Source organism: Phocoena sinus, chromosome 14 (genome assembly GCF_008692025.1).
Source record: "Phocoena sinus isolate mPhoSin1 chromosome 14, mPhoSin1.pri, whole genome shotgun sequence".
NCBI classification, from domain to species: Eukaryota; Metazoa; Chordata; class Mammalia; order Artiodactyla; family Phocoenidae; genus Phocoena; species Phocoena sinus.
Window position 1 is genome coordinate 53,403,346 of NC_045776.1, and position 22,854 is coordinate 53,426,199.

Here is a 22,854-nt window from a genome sequence, read left to right on the forward strand (position 1 = left end):
ACATGACTTTCGTAAACTTCAGTAGCTTTCTTTCTGACATGAAAGACGGTTTTAGCTCATTTTTTTTTTAAACATCTTTATTGGAGTATAATTGCTTTACAATGGTGTGTTAGTTTCTGCTTTATAACAAACTGAATCGGCTATACATATACATATATCCTCATATGTCCTCCCTTTTGCATCCCCCTCCCATCCTCCCTATCCCACCCATTAGGTGGTCACAAAGCACTGAGCTGATCTCCCTGTGCTATGCAGCTGCTTCCCACTAGCTATCTGTTTTACATTTGGTAGTGTATATATGTCCATGCCACTCTCTCACTTCGTCACAGCGTACCCTTCCCCCTCACCATGTCCTCAAATCCATTCTCTACGTCTGCGTTTTTATTCCTGTCCTGCCCCTAGGTTCTTCAGAAACATTTTAATTTTTTTTTAAGATTCCATATGTATGTGTTAGCATACAGTACTTGTTTTTCTCTTTCTGACTTACTTCACTCTGTATGATAGACTCTAGGTCCATCCACCTCACTACAAATAACTCAATTTCGTTTCCTTTTATGGCTGAGTAATATTCCATTGTATATATGGACCACATCTTCTTTATCCATTCATCTGTCGATGGACACTTAGGTTACTTCCATGTCCTGGCTATTGTAAATAGAGCTGCAATGAACACTGTGGTACATGACTCTTTTTGAATTCTGGTTTTCTCAGGGTACATGCCCAGTAGTGGGATTGCTGGGTCATATGGTAGTTCTATTTTTAGATTTTTAAGGAACCTCCATACTGTTCTCCATAGTGGCTGTATCAATTTACATTCCCACCAACAGTGCAAGAGGATTCCCTTTTCTCCACACCCTCTCCAGCATTTATTGTTTCTAGATTTTTTTGATGATGGTCATTCTGACTGGTGTGTGGTGATATCTCATTGTAGTTTTGATTTGCATTTCCCTAATGATTAGTGATGTTGAGCATCCTTTCATGTGCTTGTTGGCAATCTGTATATCTTCTTTGGAGAAATGTCTATTTAGGTCTTCTGCCCATTTTTCGATTGGGTTGTTTGTTTTTTTAATATTGAGCTGCATGAGCTGCTTGTAAATTTTGGAGATGAACCTTTTGTCAGTTGCTTCATTTGCAAATATTTTTTCCCATTCTGAGGGTTGTCTTTTCATTTTGTTTATGGTTTCCTTTGCTGTGCGAAAGCTTTTAAGTTTCATTAGGTCCCATTTGTTTATTTTTGTTTTTATTTCCATTAATCTAGGAGGTGGGTCAAAAAGGATCCAGCTGTGATTTATGTCATAGAGTGTTCTGCCTATGTTTTGCTCTAAGAGTTTTATAGCGTCTGGCCTTACATTTAGGTCTTTAATCCATTTTGAGTTTATTTTTGTGTATGATGTTAGGGAGTGTTCTAATTTCAATCTTTTACATGTAGCTGTCCAATTTTCCCAGCACCACTTACTGAAGAGGCTTTCTTTTCTCCATTGGATATTCTTGCCTCCTGTATCAAAAATAAGGTGACCATATGTGTGTGGGTTTATCTCTGGGGTTTCTATCCTGTTGCACTGATCTATATTTCTGTTTTTGTGCCAGTGTCATACTGTCTTGATTATTGTAGCTTTGTAGTATAGTCTGAAGTCAGGGAGCCTGATTCCTCCAGCTCCATTTTTCTTTCTCAAGATTGCTTTGGCTATTTGGGATCTTTTGTGTTTCCATACAAATTGTGAAATTTTTGTTCTAGTTCTGTGATAAATTCCATTGGTAACTTGATAAGGATTGCATTGAATCTGTAGATTGCTTTGGGTAGTAGAGTCATTTTCCCAATGTTGATTCTTCCAATCCAAGAACATGGTATATCTCTCCATCTATTTGTATCATCTTTAATTTCTTTCATCAGTGTCTTACAGTTTTCTGCATACAGGTCTTTTGTCTCCTTAGGTAGGTTTTTTTCCCCCCTATGTGGAAATATGAAGCATTTATTTTAGATATCAGAGAAAAACAGAGCTAAGTAATCCAGTTTTACTGCAGCAGTATAAAAATCATCCCTTCACCACAGTGTAAGATTTAAGTGCATCTGCACAAGGGTACAATTATATAAAATGTAGTAAGATTACTGCTGCCCTGACAAGTACTTCCAGTCCCTACCCAGGTCCTACTGCAATACTGGTGGCCCCAATAGTTTCATGGAAGTAAGTCATTAAAAAAAATAATAAAGCAATTAAAAAGACAAATCAACATGCCTCAGTGACCATATATCGAAATCAAACTTTATATATTTAAATGTTACATTTTCCTCCCACTAATAAATCTTTATTTCACTCAAACTTGAACAATAAATCTTCCATACTGAAGTATCTTCCTTGCCTAATTAATCCAAAGGAAAAAACCAAAATGATTAGTAAAGAAAGATGTAGGGATTAACACACCCTTTTAATTTGTTTTAAATATTTTTAAGTTTTAAAAATTGTTTAAAATTTTTAATTTCTAGTAAGAAAACATTATCTGAATGAATACCCTAATGGCAAACCACTGTAAAATGTTTCAGCTGCATTTGGGGCAGAGGGGTAGGGATTATCTTCAAAGCACCCCAGCTTTCTTCATGAGAAGGCCAGAGGTACACTGGTTTGTATTATTGCAACATCCATTAGGTGATCTAAGTTGCTTTTCCTTCAGCAGGGGATTTATTTGTCAGAAGGGCATTATGCTTTACCTCCAAATTTGCCTGACAATTTACTTGATAAGATTCATAGCCTTTGGGTTGTTCTGATATATTGACATATTTCCCGGGTTCTGAGCCACATCCTGGAAGGCCAGTATAACTTCTGGATCCTGTATAGCCATACAGGTACCTCTGGATCGCTAAGAATTTCATTGAGCCCAGACATTCCTGCCATTCCAGGCATGCTCCCTCCCATTCCAGGCATTCCTCCAAGAAAATTACCAGGCATTCTGCCTGGAAAGCCACCTGGAAAAGAGCCATACTGATCCCCTGATTGTCATCTGGCTTCTTCCTCCCTCGGAGCTCTCTCATATTCTTCCCTAGCCTTCTTGACCCTTTCTTTTCTTTCTTTGATCTCTCGCTCTTCATGTATTCGCTCATACTTTCTCCTGTGTTCAGCAATTTTCTGGGCCCTTGGTTGAATTTCTTTCAGCATTGCACTAGTATCTTCTTCATAATCCAGCTTAGAGCCATGGGCAAGATCATGGGCAGCTTCTTCCCAATGGCCCAAAAGTCTGTGTGCTTTCCCTCGCCACTTGTATGGCTAAGCAGAATCAGGATTTATTTCAATAGCTGTGTCACAGTCTCGGAAGGCAGCATTTGGCTTCTGTAATTTGATGAAGACACTTGATCTCTTGGCATACAGAATGGCCAAACGAGGATTTCGCTTGATTGCATCTGTGAACAAGTCAATGGCTTTCTGTAGTTCACCATCGTTTAGGGCATCAATGGCAGACACTTTTTTATCATTTGCCTGATCCATCATCTCCTCAGTTATCTCTACATTTTCATCTCCCATTTCTTAAGGGGCATCAGGGTCTGGTTCAATCACACCTTCATTGTTAATTTCTAGATCACTTTCCTCACTTGATGGTTCGTCTGTCTTTGTTTTCCTCCTCCTTTTTACTGTTTTTTCTTCCTTGGTATTTTCTTCCAATTTAGTTTTATGAGTAACAGGTGGTATTTTACCCCCCATGCTCTCCACCCACTCCCTCAGGAAGCACATTCCCTCGGTGTGCAGAATACTTGGATCCTGCTTGCACATTTTCACGAAGGCTCGAAGCTCACTCACTTTGAGGGTGTCTATGATCTGGAGGCAGCGGGAGGCAGCAGGAGGTGGCAGGCACGGCGGAGGCTGAGACCCAATCCCAGGCCCAGGTGCTAGCTCAGCGTGACAGCATAGAGGGGGCGGCTGCTGTGAAGCAGAACAGACTAGAACCTCCCTGGCCGCTGGCTCTGCCCACCCAACGGTCTCGTGACCCTGGGTCCTTCTCCCATTCATTCCTACTCTCTGCCGCTTTCCTGAACACTGGCTAGAATCTTCTAGAAGTGTGGCTGTCCATGCTGTTGCTTGCCTCTCCATGCACACCTCTCTATGCACGCATTCTTGTATTCACTCAGAACCAGTGCTCTCCTTAGGTAGGTTTATTCCTAGATATTTTATTCTTTTTGTTGCAGTGGTAAATGGGAGTGTTTCCTTAATTTCTCTTTCAGATTTTTTGTCATTAGTGCATAGGAATGCAAGAGATTTCTGTGCATTAATTTTGTATCCTGCTACTTTACGAAAATCATTGATTAGCTCTAGTAGTTTTCTGGTAGCATATTTAGGATTCTCTATGTATAGTATGTCATCTGCAAAGCAGTGACAGCTTTACTTCTTCTTTTCTGATTTGGATTCCTTTTATTTCTTTTTCTTCTCTGACTGCTGTGACTAAAACTTCCAAAACTATGTTGAATAATAGTGGTGAGAGTGGGCAACCTTGTCTTGTTCCTGATCTTAGTTTTCACCATTGAGAACGATGTTGGCTGTGGGTTTGTCATATATGGCCTTTATTATGTTGAGGTAAGTTCCCTCTATGCCTACTTTCTGGAGGGTTTTTTATTATAAATGGGTGTTGAATTGTGTCAGAAGTTTTTTCTGCATCTATTGAGATGATCATACGGTTTTTCTCCTTCAGTTTGTTAATATGGTTTATCACACTGCTTGATTTGCGTATATTGAAGAATCCTTGCATTCCTGGTATAAAACCCACTTGATCATGGTGTATTATCCTTTTAATGTACTGATTGCTAGTATTTTGTTGAGGATTTTTACATCTATGCTCATCAGTGAAATTGGCCTGTAGTTTTCTTTTTTTGAGACATCTTTTTCTGGTTTTGGTATCAGGGTGATGGTGGCCTCTTAGAATGAGTTTGGGAAAGTTCCTCCCTCTCCTATATTCTGGAAGAGTTTGAGAAGGATAGGTGTTAACTTTTCTCTAAATGTTTGATAGAATTTGCCTGTGAAGCCATCTGGTCCTGGGCTTTTGTTTGTTGGAAGATTTTTAATCACAGTCTCAATTTCAGTGCTTGTGATTGGTCTGTTTATATTTTCTATTTATTCCTGGTTCAGTTTCAGAAGGTTGTACTTTTCTAAGAATTTGTCCATTTCTTCCAGGTTGTCTATTTTATTGGCATATAGTTGCTTGTAGTAATCTCTCATGATCCTTTGTATTTCTGCAGTGTCAGTTGTTACTTCTCCTTTTTCATTTCTAATTCTATTGATTTGAGTCTTCTCCCTTTTTTTCTTGATGAGTCTGGCGAATGATTTATCAATTCTGTTTATCTTCTCAAGGAACCAGCTTTTAGTTTTATTGATCTTTGCTATTGTTTCCTTCATTTCTTTTTCATTTATTTCTGATCTGATCTTTATGATTCCTTTCCTTCTGCTAACTTTGGGGGTTTTTTGTTCTTCATTCTCTAATTGCTTTAGGTGTAAGGTTAGATTGTTTATTTGAGATGTTCCTTGTTTCTAGAGGTAGGATTGTATTGCTATAAAGTTCCCTCTTAGAACTGCTTTTGCTGCATCCCAGAGGTTTTGGATCATTGTGTTTTCTTTGTCATTTGTTTCTAGGTATTTTTTGATTTCCTCAGTGATCTCTTGGTTATTTAGTAGTGTATTGTTTAGCCTCCATGTGTTTGTATTTTTTACAGATTTTTTCCTGTAATTGATATCTAGTCTCATAGCGTTGTGGTCAGAAAAGGTACTTGATACAATTTCAACTTTCTTAAATTTACCAAGGCTTGATTTGTGACTCAAGATATGATTTATCCTGGAAAATGTTCCATGAGTGCTTGAGAAGAAAGTGTATTCTGTTCTTTTTGGATGGAATGTCCTATAAATATCAATTAAGTCCACCTTGTTTAATTTACCATTTAAAGCTTATGTTTATTTATTTTCTATTTATTTATTTTCATTTTGGATGATCTGTCCATTGGTGAAAGTGGGGTGTTAAAGTCCCCTACTATGATTGTGTTACTGTCTATTTCCCCTTTTATGGCTGTTAGCATTTGCCTTATGTATTGAGTTGCTCCTATGTTGGGTGCATGAATATTTAAAATAGTTAATCTTCTCTTGGATTGATCCCTTGATCATTATGTACTGTTCTCTTTTTCTCTTGTAATAGTCTTTATTTTAAAGTCGGTTTTGTCTGATATGAGAATTGCTACTCCAGCTTTCTTTTATTTCCATTTGCATGGAATATCTTTTTCCATCCCCTCACTTTCAGTCTGTGTGTGTCCCTAGGTCTGAAGTGGGTATCTTGTAGACAGCATATATACGGGTCTTGTTTTTGTATCCATTCAGCCAGTCTATGTCTTTTGGTTGGAGCATTTAATCCATTTGTGTTTAAGGTAATTATTGATATGTGCGTTCCTATTACCATTTTCTCAAGTGTTTTGGGTTTGTTATTGTAGGTCTTTTCCTTCTCTTGTGTTTCCTGCCTAGAGAAGTTCCTTTAGCATTTGTTGTAAAGTTGGTTTGGTGGTGCTGAATTCTCTTAGCTTTTGCTTGTCTCTAAAGGTTTTAATTTCTCCGTTGAATCTCAACAATATCCTTGCTGGGAAGAGTAATCTTGGTTGTAGGTTTTTGCCTTTCCTGTCAAAGGACACTTTAAATATGTCCTTCCACTCCCTTCTGGTTTGCAGTTTCTGCTGAGAGATCAGCAGTTAATCTTATGGGTATTTCCTTGTTATTTGCTGTTTTATGCTTGATGCTTTTAATATTTTTTCTTTGTATTTAATTATTGATAGTTTGATTAATATGTTTCTTGGCATGTTTCTCCTTGTGCATATGCTGTATGGGACTCCCTGTGCTTCCTGGACTGATTGATTATTTCCTTTCTCGTGTTAGGTAAGTTTTCAACTATAATTTCTTCAAATATTTTCTCAGCCCCTTTCTTTTTCTCCTCTTCTTCTGGGACCCCTATAATTCTTATGTTGGTGCATTTAATATTGTCCCAGAGGTATCTGAGACTGTCCTCAATTCTTTTCATCCTTTTTTCTTTATTCTGCTCTGCGGTAGTTATTTCCCTATTTTATCTTCCAGGTCGCTTATTCGTTTTTCTGCCTCAGTTATTCTGCTATTGATTCCTTCTAGAGAAGTTTTAATTTCATTTATTGTGTTGTTCATCATTGTTTGTTTGCTCGTTAGTTCTTCTAGGTCCTTCTTAAACATTTTTGTATTTTCTCCATTCTATTTCCAAGATTTTGGATCATCTTTACTATCATTACTCTGAATTCTTTTTCAGGTAGACTGCCTATTTCCTCTTCATTTGTTTGGTCTGGTGGGGGTTTACCTTGCTCTTTCATCTGCTGTGTGTTTCTCTGTCTTCTCATTTTGCTTAACTTACTGTTTTGGGGGTCTCCTTTTGCAAGCTGCAAGTTCGTAGTTCCTGTTGTTTTTGGTGTCTGCCCCCGGTGGGTTGTGTAGGCTTCCTGGTGGAGGGGACTGGTGCCTGTGTTCTGGTGAATGAAGTGGATCTTGTCTTTCTGGTGGGCAGAACTGCGTCCAGTGGTGCTTTTTCGGGTGTCTGTGACCTTATTATGATTTTAGTCAGGCTCTCTGCTAATGTGTGGGGTTGTGTTCCTGTCTTGCTAGTTGTTTGGCATAGTTTGTCCAACACTGTAGCTTGCTGGTCATTGAGTGGAGCTGGGTCTTAGTGTTGAGATGGAGATATCTGGGAGAGCTTTCACTGTTTGATATTACATGGAGCCGGGAGGTCTCTCCTGGACCAATGTCCTGAATCAGCTCTCCCACCTCAAAGGCACAGGCCTGACAGCTGGTTGGAGCCCCAAGACCCTGTCAGCCACATGCCTCAGAAGAAAAGGGAGGAAAAAAAGAAAGAAAGAAAATAAATAAATAAAATAATTAAAATAAAAAATTTAAAAATTATTAAAAATAAAAAAAATAAAAAGTAAGAAAAAAATTTAAAAAAAGAAAGAAGAGCACAACCAAACCAAACAATAATTCCAGCAATAACAAGTGCTAAAAACTATACTAAAACAAACAAAAAAGAAAATGGACAGACAGAACCCTAGGAAAAATGGTTAAAGCAAAACTCTACAGACAAAATCAGACAAAGAAGCATACACATACTCACAAAAAGAGAAAAAAAATATATCTATATACAAAAAATAAAAAAGGAAGAGAGCAACCAAATCAATAAAAAAATCTACCAATGATAACAAACTCTAATTACTAAACTAAGATAAACATAGACCAGAAACAAATTAGATGCAGAAAGGAAACCCCAAGTCTACAGTTGTTCCCAAAGTCCACTGCCTCAATTTTGGAATGATTCATTGTCTATTCAGGTATTCCAGAGACTCAGGGCACATTAGGTTGCTTGTGGAGATTTTAGCCTTGCTCCTGAGGCTGCTGGGAGAAATTTCCCTTTCTCTTCTTCGTTCGCACAGCTCCTGGGGTTCAGCTTTGGATTTGGCCCTGCCTCTGGGTGTAGGTCACCTGAGGGTGTGTATTCTTCCTCAGACTGGATGGGGTTAAAGGAGCAGCTTATTCGGGGGCGCTGGCTCACTCAGGCTGAGGGGGAGGGAGGGGTACGAAATGTGGGGTGAGCTTGTGGCGACAGAGGCCGGTGTGATGTTGCAGCAGCCTGTGGCGTGCCATTTTTTCTCCTAGGGAAGTTGTCCCTGGTTCACGGGACCCTGTCTGTGGCGGGCTGCCCAGGCTCTTGGGAGGGGAGGTGTGGATAGTGACATGTGCTTGCTCACAGGCTTCTTGGTGGCGGCAGCAGCAGCCTTAGCGTCTCATGTCCGTCTCTGGTGTCCGCGCTGATAGCCATGGCTCGCGCCTGTCTCTGGAGCTCATTTAGGCGGCACTCTGAATCCCCTCTCCTCGCACACCCTGAAACAATGGTCTCTTGCCTCTTAGGCAGTTCCAGACTTTTTCCCGGACTCTCTCCCGTCTAGCTGTGGTCCACTAGCCCCCTTCAGGCTGTTTTCACGCAGCCAACCCCAGTCCTCTCCCTGGAGTCTGACCTCCGAAGCCCGAGCCTCACCTCCCAGCCCCCACCCGTCCAGTGGGTGAGCAGACAAGCCTCTCGGGCTGGTGAGTGCTGGTTGGCCCCTCTGTGCGGGAATCTCTCTGCTTTGCCCTCTGCACCCCTATTGCTGTGCTGTCCCCTGTGGCTCCAAAGCTTTCCCCCTGCGACCCCCACTTCTCTGCCAGTGAGGGGGCTCCCTAGTGTGTGGAAACTTTCCCTCCTTCATTGCTCTCTCCTAGAGGAGCAGGCCCTGTCTGTATCTTTTTCTTTTTTTCGTTTTTCTTTTGCTGTACCCAGGTACGTGGGGAGTTTCTTACCTTTTGGGAAGTCTGAGGTCTTCTGCCAGCATTCAGTAGGTGTTCTGTAGGAGTTGTTCCACATGTAGATGTGTTTCTGATGTATTTGTGAGGAAGAAGTTGATCTCCATGCCTTACTCCTCCACCATCTTGAAGGTCTATATCTTAGCTCATTTTCTTTATCACTTTTTTGTTTCTATTTCATTGATTTTTATGCTTACTTTTGTTCTTGCCTTCCTTTAGATTAAATTTGCTTATCTTTTTCTTATTTCTTAAATTGAAGCATAGATCATTGATTAGAGAAAATTCTTTTTTTGAAATATAAGCATTAATCCCATAAATTTCCCTCTAAGCAGTTTAGCTAAAACTAACAAAATTTGATATAGTGTGTCTTTATTTTCACTCAATTTACATGTATTAAGATTTCCTGTTTTAGGTGATTAGCTGTGTGACATTTGACAAATGTAGACAGTTGTATAATCACCACCACAATAGAGATTTAAAATAGTTACTTCACCCCCATAAAGGTCGCATGCTCTTTATTATACAAATCCTCCTAACATCTCCATCCCCTGTCAAGAATTGGTCTTATGATTGTACGCTTGCAAGAATGTCAAATAAATGGAATTATACAACATGTGCCCTTTTGAATCCAGCTTCTTTCAGTTACCAGGATGCATTTTAGATTCACCCATGTTGTGTTGACCAGTTGTTTTTCCTTTTTATTGCTGAGCAGTGTAACATTATATGGATGTGCCAGTTTGTTAATCCATTCTCTTGTTGAGGGACGTTTGGGGTTTTCTCCTGTTTTGGCTATTGTAAGTGTTCGTAAATAGAGTTTTATATTTTTATTATACTTGGGAGTAGAGTTTCTGGGTCACATGATAAGTATAGATTTGCTTTTTAGGAGGTTGCTCTGCATCCTCAACAACACTTGATATTGTAGGGGTTTTTTAAAAACTGTTTTAATAGATATTTAATGGTATCTAATTATGGTTTCATTCACATTTCTTCAGTGACTAGTGATGTTGAGTATATTATCACAGGCTTATTTGCTGAAACACTTGTTCAAATTTTGTCCATTTTTTTGTGGTTGTTTTCTTATTAAAATTTGAGAATTTTTTGTTAATATATTTGAGGTATATCTTTTATCAGATATGTGATTTAAAATATTTTCTACCAGTATGTGACTTTCCTTTTCATTTTATTAACAGTGCCTTTTGAAGAACAGATATTAATTTTGATGAAGTCTATCAGTTTTTCTTTAAGGAACCATTCTTTTGATGTCATGTCTATGAAATATTTGCTTTAACTAAAGTAATAGAGATTTTCTCCCATGTTTTATTCTAGAAATGTTACAGTTTGGGGTTTTGCATTTGTTTTGCACACATTTTCTTAGCAAGAGTAGTAGGAGAAGGAATTTAAATTGAAGAAATTATAAAATAACACATGCTTTGTGAAAAGACTGAATTCTATATAGTATCTGTTATAGACAGTGCATCCTCAAATCATGCCATGTAGAAATATTATATGTTATAATATAAATAAGCTTTTAATTTTGTCAGTATTTGTTAAGATTATTTAAAAGAAAAATAGTGTCAAAACATAATACTGTCCTAGGGCTTGCCTTTCCTCCTGCTTGGCAATATATTTATCTTGGACAGCTGATCATTTTAGTACAAATAAATTTGTTTTGATTTTCAGTGACTATATAATAATACCTAGATTAAATAACTCTCATTTTGATGAACTTTGAGGTTCTTCCTTTTTTTTTGCTATTGCAAATGGTTTTATGTAGTTTTGTCTATTTCTGTGACTGTATCCCTAGGATAAATTTCTCCAAGTGAAATTGCTGGATCAAAGACTATGTAGAGTCCATACACAAATTTCCCAGTTTTTTCCTGTATTATCTTTTAAAGCTCTTTTTGATCCAAGACTCAAAGTTCACAATTGAATTTAATTTTCTGTCTCTTTTGCCTCTTTCTAAAGTGAACTTGAATATTTAAAGAGCCCAAGCCATTCAGCTCATAGAATGTCACACATTCTGGAATTGTTTGCTGGTTTCCTCATGATCTAATACTGGATAAACATTTCTTACAATAATGCTACATAAGTGATGTATTCTTCTTGATGTCTTATATCAGGAGGTACATAAATGTTAGGTTATCCCACTGTTGGTGACCTTACTTTTGTTACACTTGGGTTACAGTGATGACTGTCAGACCTTTTAATTGCCAATTTCCCATCAGTAATCAACAGTCAACCTATGACATATGATACTTTGCTACTATGATAATCTATTTCCCAGTATTCTCTTACCCAGAGGTTTAGTGTCCATTGATGATCCTGGCCTAAACCAAATATTACAATGAAGAATGGTCAATTTTCTAATTCTGTCCTACATTTACTAGCTAGCTTCCCTCTTCCTCTTTATCTTCTTTCCTTTAAGAAAAAAATATCACTGTAAACAAATTATTTATAGTATTATATTTGTTAGTCATTTTTGGCTGCCTTTACATTTGTTAGTCATTTTTGGCTGCTGACAGCTCTTGCAAGCTGGCTCCTGGGTCGTTTTGGTGTGACCCCATTAATCACTGAGCAGTCCCTTGCTTTCTGGAACTACAAGCTGTTCCAGGTTCTCCTACTTTTTCTGCACCACACCTGGAACCTGCCATTTTCCCAAGGAGCTCTAGACCATTTCGAGAAGAATGATATTTAGAAAACAGTTTCTGGGTGTAATGTGTTCATTGTTACTGATGTGGCATTTCTTATAGATTCTTTCAGTAGGTAGACATGTTACTGAGTGCAAGCTCCTACTCCTTGCTGCATGACAGGTCAATAAATCCAGAGACACGTGTTGGGGCAAGAAATAGTGATTTTATTTGGAAAGCCAGCAGACTCAGAAGATAGTGGATTAGTGTCCCAGAGAACCATCTTACCTGCGTTATAATTCAGGCGTCTTTTATACTAAAAGGGGAGGGGAGTGTGGCTGGTTGTTGCAGACTTCTTGGTGCTTGCCAGTCACCAGAGGGGGTGTGATAATCCTATGTTGTTGCAGCTCTCCACTTAGGTCTGGTCACAATGGTCCTGTAAACCTCCAACAAGACAATGGTTATTTTCTGTTCTGCAACTTTTTATCTCTATAGGAATGGAGGAATGTTATACCTTTAAAGATCAAGCCTGGGAGACAGAACATTGAGACAGGGCTATTGTGTATATTTCAGGCTATAGGTAACATTCTTTCAGGAAACGTGCAGAGCCACCATGACTCAGCACAGGCAACAGAGCACAAAGGTTAGAGCTAGAGGAATAGATCCAATATAGAGTCAGGTTTGTTCTTCTCTGTTACAGATAGAGCTTTAGGTAATGTATATCTTGCAAATAACATGAGTTCATATAGATATTTCCAGTCAAATGTAATAGTACAGTGTTTCCTTGCTTATATTTTTTAAGTTTTGTATTTGAATATCCTCTTGCTTACAGTGAAAATCCTAGACTCTAATGACATTATTATATTTACATATTAGCTTTAGTCTATATGTACACACACAGATAATAGTTTTAGAATTACACTACCAATATTTCCACTAATAGCAAACTTACTAAGTCAACTTTAAGACCTCTTTGGATTTATTTCTTTCCTTGAAATAGTACATTAAGTTCTGTATCTGGAAGTTCTCTTTTTAATTTATTTTTTCATAATCAATGTTATCAATTTGCTATGGAGTTATGTCCATTTATTTCTCTCTATATATGATTTAGGGTTTATTTTTTCATGCTTTTGATTTAATTTTATTTTTGAATATGTGAAACATGATAAAATATTGTTATGGTTCAAAACTTAGACTATAAAAAGGTGGTACACTTCTTACCATTTCTGTCCTTCCTTGTTCCCACCTACCCTGTCATTTTCATTATTTTATGGCGTTTCCTTCCATCCCTTTCTTCCTCCCTCCCTCCCTTCATTTTTCTGTTTTTTTTTTTTTTTGGCACCAAAGTCATATACTGTACACACTTGTTTTTACCTTTTCACAATGACTTATACTGGTAATTGCTCATACCAGTTTATAGAGATTTTTCTTTTTCTCCTTTGTGGTGGCAGAGAATTGGAAATTTGAATTAGTTTACATTTCCATCAAAAGTGAGTGGGGTACTGGAAGCACAGGTGAGTCCTGGCCTTCAGAGATCTGTTAAGTTGACAGTATGACAGACAGCAAGATATAACACCCTAAGACTCACAAATGCAGGGACCTTTACCCTAAATTTACCAATTGGACAAGCATGGAACAAGCAAAAAGAGTGGCCCTCCTTTGCTCCCTGCTGAGAGTGAAACAGGAGCGCCCGTCCCACTGAGGCAATGTAAGGAACAGGCTACTCTCCAACGGCAACGTTCGGGCCATTATACATGTTTATTGGCAAATTAGGGTTGTACAATTTCAGGGTTGTGGGAAGCACTTCCTTTACTCCTAACAGACTCTTCTCAAAAGTCCAGTTTGTTCTGGAGTTATTCCAAAGCAGTATTTGGATTATGTAAGCTTCCTGGGGCATAAAATTATGCCATCACAAAGGGACTTAGCTGCTGTTGCCTACCCTGCTGATAAGGATAGGGAGAAAGACTTCCTGAGAGTAACAGGACAAATGATGCCTGTCGCTATCACAACTGTTGCCAGTGAAGATGGGTGGTTTCTCTTTCTTTAGAAAGAGGCAAATGTTTACTCTCCTAGTTATTGTAAAAATATTTCACTTTATGCTGTCCCAGTACAGTTTTATTTGATTGCAGAGCCTGATGTGCTCCACCATGAGGAAGGAAATAATGAACAAATCCTTCTTTTCTTAAATATATATGCACCTAACCCTGTTAGAAATGACTTACACATATGTCAGTTTGTTTGCTGTAATGAGGCACCAATATCTACTTTGCCAAGTACTCAGACCTGAAGTACCACTGGGGGTTTGTAACACTGTTCTGAAATGTGGACTGTAAAATAAAAATGAGAAATCTATTTAATATATTTATCTAGACCAGCAATCTAATGATGTGTATTACTTTAGAAGATCTTAAAATATGAGCACCAAAAACTGATATCAAATAGTTTAAAACTTTTTAATGGCTTTACTTTCCCCAATGGAGATTAAAAATTTTCTATAGTATATATTGTGGAAAGATAGAATATTTACAAAGAAAGTAAGTGCAACCAAGGACATCACATTTGCCAATTTTTACTATTCTTTCCAGTTTGCCTTTGGTCTCCTAAATAGTTAATGCTGCATGTTAACATAATTTCCCGCCACTTAGAAACAACATATACTCGGAAATCCCACGTTTTAATTAAGAGACTCTTACCCAATGAAGAGGTCTTGTCAGAACAACCTTTTTTACTTTATGTCAACTTCCTGTTCTGACTGCAGATTAATTACAGATAAAATGATTTGGAAGATTAGCCAGAGGACTATTTCTCATCTTTGTTAACATTACTCTTGCTTTTCTATTTATAAACAGTGAGTACACTGGCTATAAAAGAATAATATTGGTACTATCCATTACGTGCTCTCTATTATTCAGTATTCCTACAAATTCTTACCACTTGTGAGGGTAAGGTGACATTTGGCTATAAGGTGAGCATTCTGTATGCAAAGGAACTCTATAGAGGAAATGAAAACAAGATGAAAGCAATAAGAGAAAGGCTCTTCCTTATGGATTATTCACTCCCAAACATATGCAAACAAAACCCAGTCTGAAAACCAATTAAAGCATTAAGCACACCAGTTGTTTTACCCAAAGTACATTAGGAGCCACATAGAAGAGGTGTTATAGCAAAGTACAAATGAGTCTGAGGAAGGCGGGTGAATTTTCAATAGCAAGTTAGTGTTGACCCTTGATCCCTGGAACTTTTGACAAAGTAAACTGTAGGCCAAGGTATGATTGGATTCTACTCCTTGGTTTCTGAAATTCCTACCTCATGTCATCATGTTTATGAGCACTTTTTGGCACCTGGGTCAGAACAAACAAATCTAGAAAGGGACTCAGTGAAAAAGCCAAATAGGAATTGCATACTTTGAGACTTCTAACTATATTTTGTACTCTCCTGAATCCTGAAACATGGCTAAATATGTTTTCACACACACACACACACGCACACACACACTATATATATATATATATATATATATATATATATATATATATATATCATTGCTAGGTATATAGAGGCTATATACATGTCTTGGAGTTGGAATTGGAGAAGTTCAGTTTCAGGGAATCAGTTATCACAGCACCAATTTTGTTGTGACAGGAAAAAAAAAATAACAATCTAGCATCACTTTTCGGTAAGATGTAACTTTAAATTAATGGGTTATGCCTCCTTACTGTTTTTTACCTATCTCAGAAAGAAAGAAAAAAACTGTTGTGGTTTCATCTCTTGACCGTTGAGAGATTCTAAGAACAACCATTATTCTTAAGACTGGATGACTAAGGGCAAATCTTAGTAGATGAAACAGCCTGGTCTTCATAAGCCTCTGAGATTTTTATATTCCTTACAGTTATTCTAATCATTTTGCAAGTGGCTTTAGTTTGTCTAATTTTGAGAAGTGACTTAAGAATTATAACTCAGATTTTTGCATTCTGTTGTGTTCCTTTTAATTGTACTTATCTTTCTTACTCAGAGTCAGCTTTACAAAAGGCAAGCACTGACAGAAACCTGCAGAAAGTTCCATGATAATGAGAAGTAATGTGAAAATGTCTCCATTTCACACTCTATTTAATAATTAATTTGTTTTTTCAAAAGTATCCATTACCCATATGACTTTTTTGTTTGCATATGAGTTCATATAATACAGAAATATAAATATGCTATGAATCTCACCCATGTGTTGTTATATTTGCTACCTGATCTCAAATTTTGAAGAAAGATTATATGTTTTTTCAGGAATTAAGCAGGCCTTTTGCGTTATTATGCAAAGATTTTCCTGCCTGAAGTTTAATTGTTTTTCAGATAAAGTCATAATGTGGTTTTAAGGTTTTCCTAGTTGGAAAGCAACAGAGAATGTCTCTGTTCAATTTTAACCAAAGGACATTTTTGAAAGGATACCCAGGCATCACAGAATTAGTAGGAGACCACAGAGCAAGGCTGAGAAAGCATCAAGAAGCAAACTATCAAAGAAAGCAGTGATCATTTTGAATACACTAAAATTATAAAATTCTGATAAAAATGTTGCTTTTAACAGAATAGTAGAAAACATCTCAGACAGAAACAAATATATACAATGATCATAACCAATGCTAAATTATATTAAGAATTTTAAAAGTCAGTATGAAAAGCAGAAAACTCTTAATAGAAAAGTATATAAAGGAAATGAGCAGGCAGTGCACAGAAGAAATTTAAATGTCTAATAAAAGTGAGACGCTCAACCCCACTGGAAATGAAAATAAAATTGAAAGTGAGATTTTGGTTCATATCTATCAACCTGATCAAGATTACAAAGGCTGAGGAAAAAAAAAAGATTACAGAGGCTGAAAATGCTAAGTGCTGGTGAGGGTCTGGAATAAGGGTACAGCTTGTACACTACTGGTGGTATTATAAATTTGTTCAACAACTTTATAGAGTGACTTGCCAATATCTGGTAAAGCTGAAGAAACTTTCCGCCTCTAGATATGTACTTTACAGTAACTCTTATACATGTTTATATAGAGAGATGTATAATAATGCTTATGGTAGCTTTTTATGTAGAAGCAATAATATTGAAAAACATAAATGTCCATAGACAGGAGAATAGATAAATTACTTTTAGTATGTTCATATAATGGAAGATTATCCAAGGGAGAAAACAAAACTAGAGTTACCTATGTTAATATGGATAAATTTCCAAAATATTTTGTCGAGTAAAATAAGTTGCAGAATAATGTGTGGCATTTGAGCCATAGACAAAAGCCAAAGTGTAATGTCTTTTTTCTCTCAGCCTTGCTTTTAAAGCCTTCTGACTGATTAATTCAGGCCCACCCAGTTATTCTGGATAATCTCCCTTGCTTACACTCAACTGATTAGGGACTCCAGTGACATCTGCAAAATCCATTCACAGCACACCCAGACAAGTGTTCCACTGAATCACTGGGAACTATATCCTAGCCAACTTGACATCTCAATAAAGTCATCACAATGAGGTTAGTAAAATATTTTAAACTTATGTGAGACAAGTTGGGAAGCTAGAGTTTTCTACATTATTTCTGGCTGAGTTAGGGACACAAACACATGGTGGATTGGGAGTGGGAACTGATACTGGTAGCATCTAGTGACCATTCAGAAAATAATTATTGAATGAATGGATTAATATATTCAGGTGACTCTTGGGGCTTAGCTGTATTGTGTATAGGTATCTTTATGAAGTTGTTGCTGGGGAGAACATCATAGAAAGAATGGTCAGTTTTAAGTATTGTTTTCCTCAGGCCTCAATCTTGCTGTGACATGAAGAAGGCTTTTTACACTGACTCCAAAACATTTCTATTTTTATCTTTTAATAATATTGCATGAGGGGTGAGTTTCTCCAGCCATCTTCTGTGTCATATCAGTATCTTATTAGGTGTTAACAGGTATTCTGTGAAAAACAGGTTCCAAGGTGAAACAAATTTGGTAAAAAATCAGGATGAGCCAGGTAACAACCAGTACTAATCTTAGTAATTTAAAACAACCATGTTTTGTATCTCACTCACAAATGTCCATTTGCGTCAGCAGCAGCCTCTGGTCTATCACGGTTACTGTCTTTACTCAGAGCCAATAGGACAGAGAAGCACTGTGTGGAATTGTGTGTGTTGCTTGGACAGAGGTAGAGAAGAGCAGGGACAACACCCTTTGGCTCTTAATGCCTCTGTCTAGAATTGACACATGTCACTTCTGCTCACATTTCATTAGTCAAAGCAAGTCCATGTCTCTGCCTTGAAGAGGGTAGGAAGATGAATGCTCCTGCAGCGAGGTAGACATTATACCATCTACCACGAAAAGTAAACCACAGGGCTTCATAGAACCTAGGAAGTGCTAGAATTTGTGATAAATAACAATGAACACATTTAACCTTCTGCCAGGGCTATTGACACAGTATTAACCAATTTATTAGAATACAGATAGAATCTTTCCTTCTATTAATGAAAGAGGGCAATGTAGTATAGGTAGGTAAATGCATGGACTCTGATGTCATGCTGCCTGGGTGCAAATTTCACCCCCGATTAGCTAGTGACCTTGGGCAGATTTCTTAGCCTTCTCAACCTTCGGTTGCCTCAATAATGTCTCTTACCTGATGGGTTTCTTGTGAGGATTAAATGCACATAAATCACTTATTCACTTTCTGGCAAGTTGTAAGCTCTTAATAACACTCAATGGGGTTCTGAGGAATGCTGAAAAACAGTGTTATAGGGTTTTGTGTTATTAGTTTACAAAACAGAAGATTTTACTCCATATCCTTAAACATCAAGAGTCTGGTGTGTGGTAGTAGATAAGGATCATGAGAGGAATTAATCAAGGCTGTTGAAAAAGTCAGAATGAGCAGGACAAGGGGTGTGGCACAGGACAGGAAACAAGGAAAGTAGGGCAGCCAGAAAGAGTGACCCTGGGGAACATTATATTTCTATTATAGCTTGGAGAGCCAGCAAATTGAGTCTTTTGAAACTTCCCATAAAACATTTAGTAAAGCCCATGTGGTGCAGATAGAGTTGTAATGAAATAAGAGGTGATTATTCTTCATCACCAGAATGCTGGCACTTTAAAGGGGCAACACGATACCCGTGCTTGTGTTGGTTGAGAGCATGTTACAGTTGGCCAATATGTGTCAGGTACCACTAGCTACATCACTGCAGAAGTATTTTTTTTCCTGTGGATTTTAATGATCTTTTCTTATTATGAAATATTGGCCAAGAGTTTAGATATAGAGCAGATAGATAGCAAAACTTACTAAGCTTTTAAAATATTCTTGGAAGTATTGTTATCTTATTTACTTGATAGCTTCAAGATTTGTAATTATTTCCAAAGATTCAAATGTACATTGATTATGAGTTGTCTTAAGGAATGTTGCTATGGGAAATTACTGATTCTTATAATTATTTTTGGGTGAAGCCATTTTCTTGTACTGGAATAAACAAATAATGTCTACTTATTTAGGGTTTAAGATTTTCTTATTTTTATGTGAAGGTTGATTAAAATTTCATACTACCGTTACATAATTTCCAAATAAACAAAACATGTTTCTTCCATCTCCTCAAAATAGGAGGCCTAGAAAACAAAAATAATTTCTTATAAAAAAGAAGATATACTTTTATTAAATGTCAATCAGTAGATTTCTCATACAATTTATATTTCTCAATCAGGAGATTAGATTTGAAGGAATTGAATAAAAGTGAGTAATTTGCATAATAATAGATTTTCCAGTGTTCCTGAAAAACATATTCACACCTATTATACTCTCAGCTTGAAAGTATGATGTTCCTTTGAGATCTGGGGACTTAAATAATTCTCAGAAAAAGAATTGGAACAAGTGGCCTATTCTCTATCCGTAAATCAATGTATAACTCAGTCATGCTAAAGAAGGGATAACTCAGGTGATATGGCTCTCTGACAGTCTTCAGCATTGACTGAAAACAAAATAATTGTTTTCAGAAATATGCAGTATTTTGTTATGGTTTCCACTCTTAAAATGTTACTAGACTATATTATTTCACATAAACACATGGAAGAAATTCAGATGCCTGAACATACATTAAGCAAAATAATTCTGGTACCATTCATCTCAGGTGAAATAAGCTTACAAAGCATAGTCCTTTTGGAGCCTCAAGGTAAACTGTGAATATTAAATGGTCAACTTCCAATCAAGTATGTTACTGTGTTTTACTTTTTTGGAGATATTGATATCTATATATCTATATATATACACACACACTATACATATTTTTTAATTTAAAAAATTTTAATTGAAGTATAGTTAATTTACAAGATTGTGTTAGTTTCAGGTGTATAGCAAAGTGATTCAGTTTTATATATGAATATATGTCTTTTTCAGATTATTTTCCATTATAGGTTATAAGACATTGAATATAGTCCCTGTGCTATACGGTAAATTCTTGTTGCTTTTCTATTTTATGTATAGTAGTTTGTATCTGTTAATCCCATACTCCTAATTTATCTCACCCCCCCCTTTCCCCTTTGGTAACCATAAGTTAGTTTTCTATGTCTGTCAGACTGTTTCTGTTTTGTATATAGATTTATTTGTATTATTTTTTTAGATTCCACATATAAGTGATATCATATAGTATTTCTCTTTCTGACTTATTTCACCAAGCATAATATTTTCTGGTCCAACCATGCTGCTGCAAATGGCAATATTTCATTCTTTTTTATGGCTAATATTCTCATATATATATATATATATATATATATACACCACATCTTCTTAAACCAATTACCTGTTGATGGGCACTTGGGTTGTTTCCATGTCTTGGCTATTGTAAATGGTGCTGCTATGAACATTGGGGTGCATGTATCTTTTCGAATTAGAGTTTTCATCTTTTCTGGATATATGCCCAGGAGTGGGATTGCTGGATCATTGATAGCTCTATTTTTAGTTTTTTAAGGAACCTCCACGCTGTTTTCCATAGTGGCTGCACTAATGTACATTCCCACCAATAGTTATACATATTTTATATATACTGTGTATATATGATTTTCTAATATTCAAAATTCATGGGGCTAATAAAGGAAAAAGCTATTTACTCAGTTATCTCGGGCTCAAAGTTCACATTTTAAAGGAGACTCAAAGGACTTTGCAATTCCTATATCACAGCAGGTATTGGTTACAAACTCTAAGCTATAATTATTTGCCTTTGTGTTAAGTTTGAAACTCATTTTGAAACTTTCTGCTTTTTTTGTGGAACTGCTTCTTTTTCTGGGTGGACATTGAACCATTTGAACTTGATCTACATCAGATACTTGGCTTCTTTCCCTCCTTCATTTCCCAGATCAGCAGAGGGCTGGTGAATGTTTCAACACTATGAGTAGATTAATTGACTAAATCTTTACTGAAAAGTTTTAGCATCTAATTGCCATGCTATTTATAATGTCTTATGAAAGTGTATTATCAGATTTATCCAAAATTTATAAATGATTCTGATCAACACTGAATAATAAAATTGGCTGATGAGAAGCTATGTTTATAATCAGGTAACAGTTCTCTTTCATGTAAATAGTCGGTGGGGCATTCCATGAATGCATCTCAACACAAAGAGCCCTCTCTCAGTGAACTCCCATATGACCTATTGTCTATAACATATATCACACCCTTTACTGCTTTACTTTGTAACTATGGGTATATTTGTCTCATTCATCTTTTAAAATTGCAAGCCTCTGGTGAGCAAGACTGAGATTATACACATCTTTGCAATTTTTAATGTCCCTTAATAACTCACACCATGTCTTGAACAATAGATGAGCTCAGAAAACATTTGTCCATGAATGAAATAGGAGAGAGAAATGATAATTTATTATTGGATTTATTCTGAATGTTTCAATATGATGAAAAATTGTGTTTGGTTTCAAATTAAAAAAAAATGAAGTTAAATGCAAATTCCTGCTCAAATGAAAACATTTCACTCCTAATGTGAACCCCAGATTACTTTAAAATCTAATGTGCTAGTAGGAAACAGAGAAAGTAAAATATTCAGATTAGATTTACTTTAGAAGTTGAAGAAGGAATTTATATACTTAAGTTTTGATTTTGAAAAAGGACGTCTCATATTTTCTCATTACCAAATAATTTTAAAAGACAAGTCTAGGATTGATGTGGTTTGAGGATTTGGTGATAGATTCTGGACTTGAAACCAAAGCATTGCTCAGTATGGGTTGTCCAGAGACACTGGAATTCTCTGCTTGTTCAATCCGTAGGACTGAATCTCAGAAAGAAGGTAAAATGCAAGCATGTTATCTTGAACTGGTGTTGGAAGTTAACAATGAGCAGAATTAAAGATATCTTATAAGGATATTATCATGGTTTTGCAAGGCAAATAGGAACAAAGAATATATTTTTTTTATACAAAGAAGATTTTCTGTGAGGACATTAATTATAATGAAACCTTGAGTCCTGAGGGAAGTGGCTTTGAATCTTTTTTGATTTTCAGAATGTTTTGAGAATTTGAAGAAAGCTATTGTACTCTTGTTTCCATAAAAACAAGGAATATCAAAAATACATTTTGCAAATTAACGTTAGGGAGTTCTTGGCCACCCCTGCCGCTGCAAAACTCTTTCACTGGTCTGAGCTAAAACTCCTAATCCTGTAGGGCACATGTCACACTGAGAACAGGATTGGACCAGGCACACGCTTCTGGTCTAAGAACTGAAATCGTTCTTAGCTCCTTTCAGGTAGGCCACGCACCTCATCTTACCATCATGTCCCACCAGTACAGCAGTGAGATGAGGCAAAGAGAGTCTGAGCTGAGGAAAAGAGGAGGTTTCTTTCCCAGGTCCGAGCAGGACTGGCCTGAGGATCCCGTGTA

The 22,854-nt window shown here is 36.8% G+C and overlaps 1 pseudogene across 1 annotated transcript; it reads right to left on the reverse strand.

The window, feature by feature from the left end:
- Positions 1-1,954: 1,954 nt before the first annotated feature.
- On the reverse strand, positions 1,955-3,556 carry LOC116739079 (annotated as a pseudogene). The gene has a single exon (XR_004345455.1). The product of XR_004345455.1 is annotated as a hsc70-interacting protein-like (transcript).
- Positions 3,557-22,854: the final 19,298 nt, after the last annotated feature.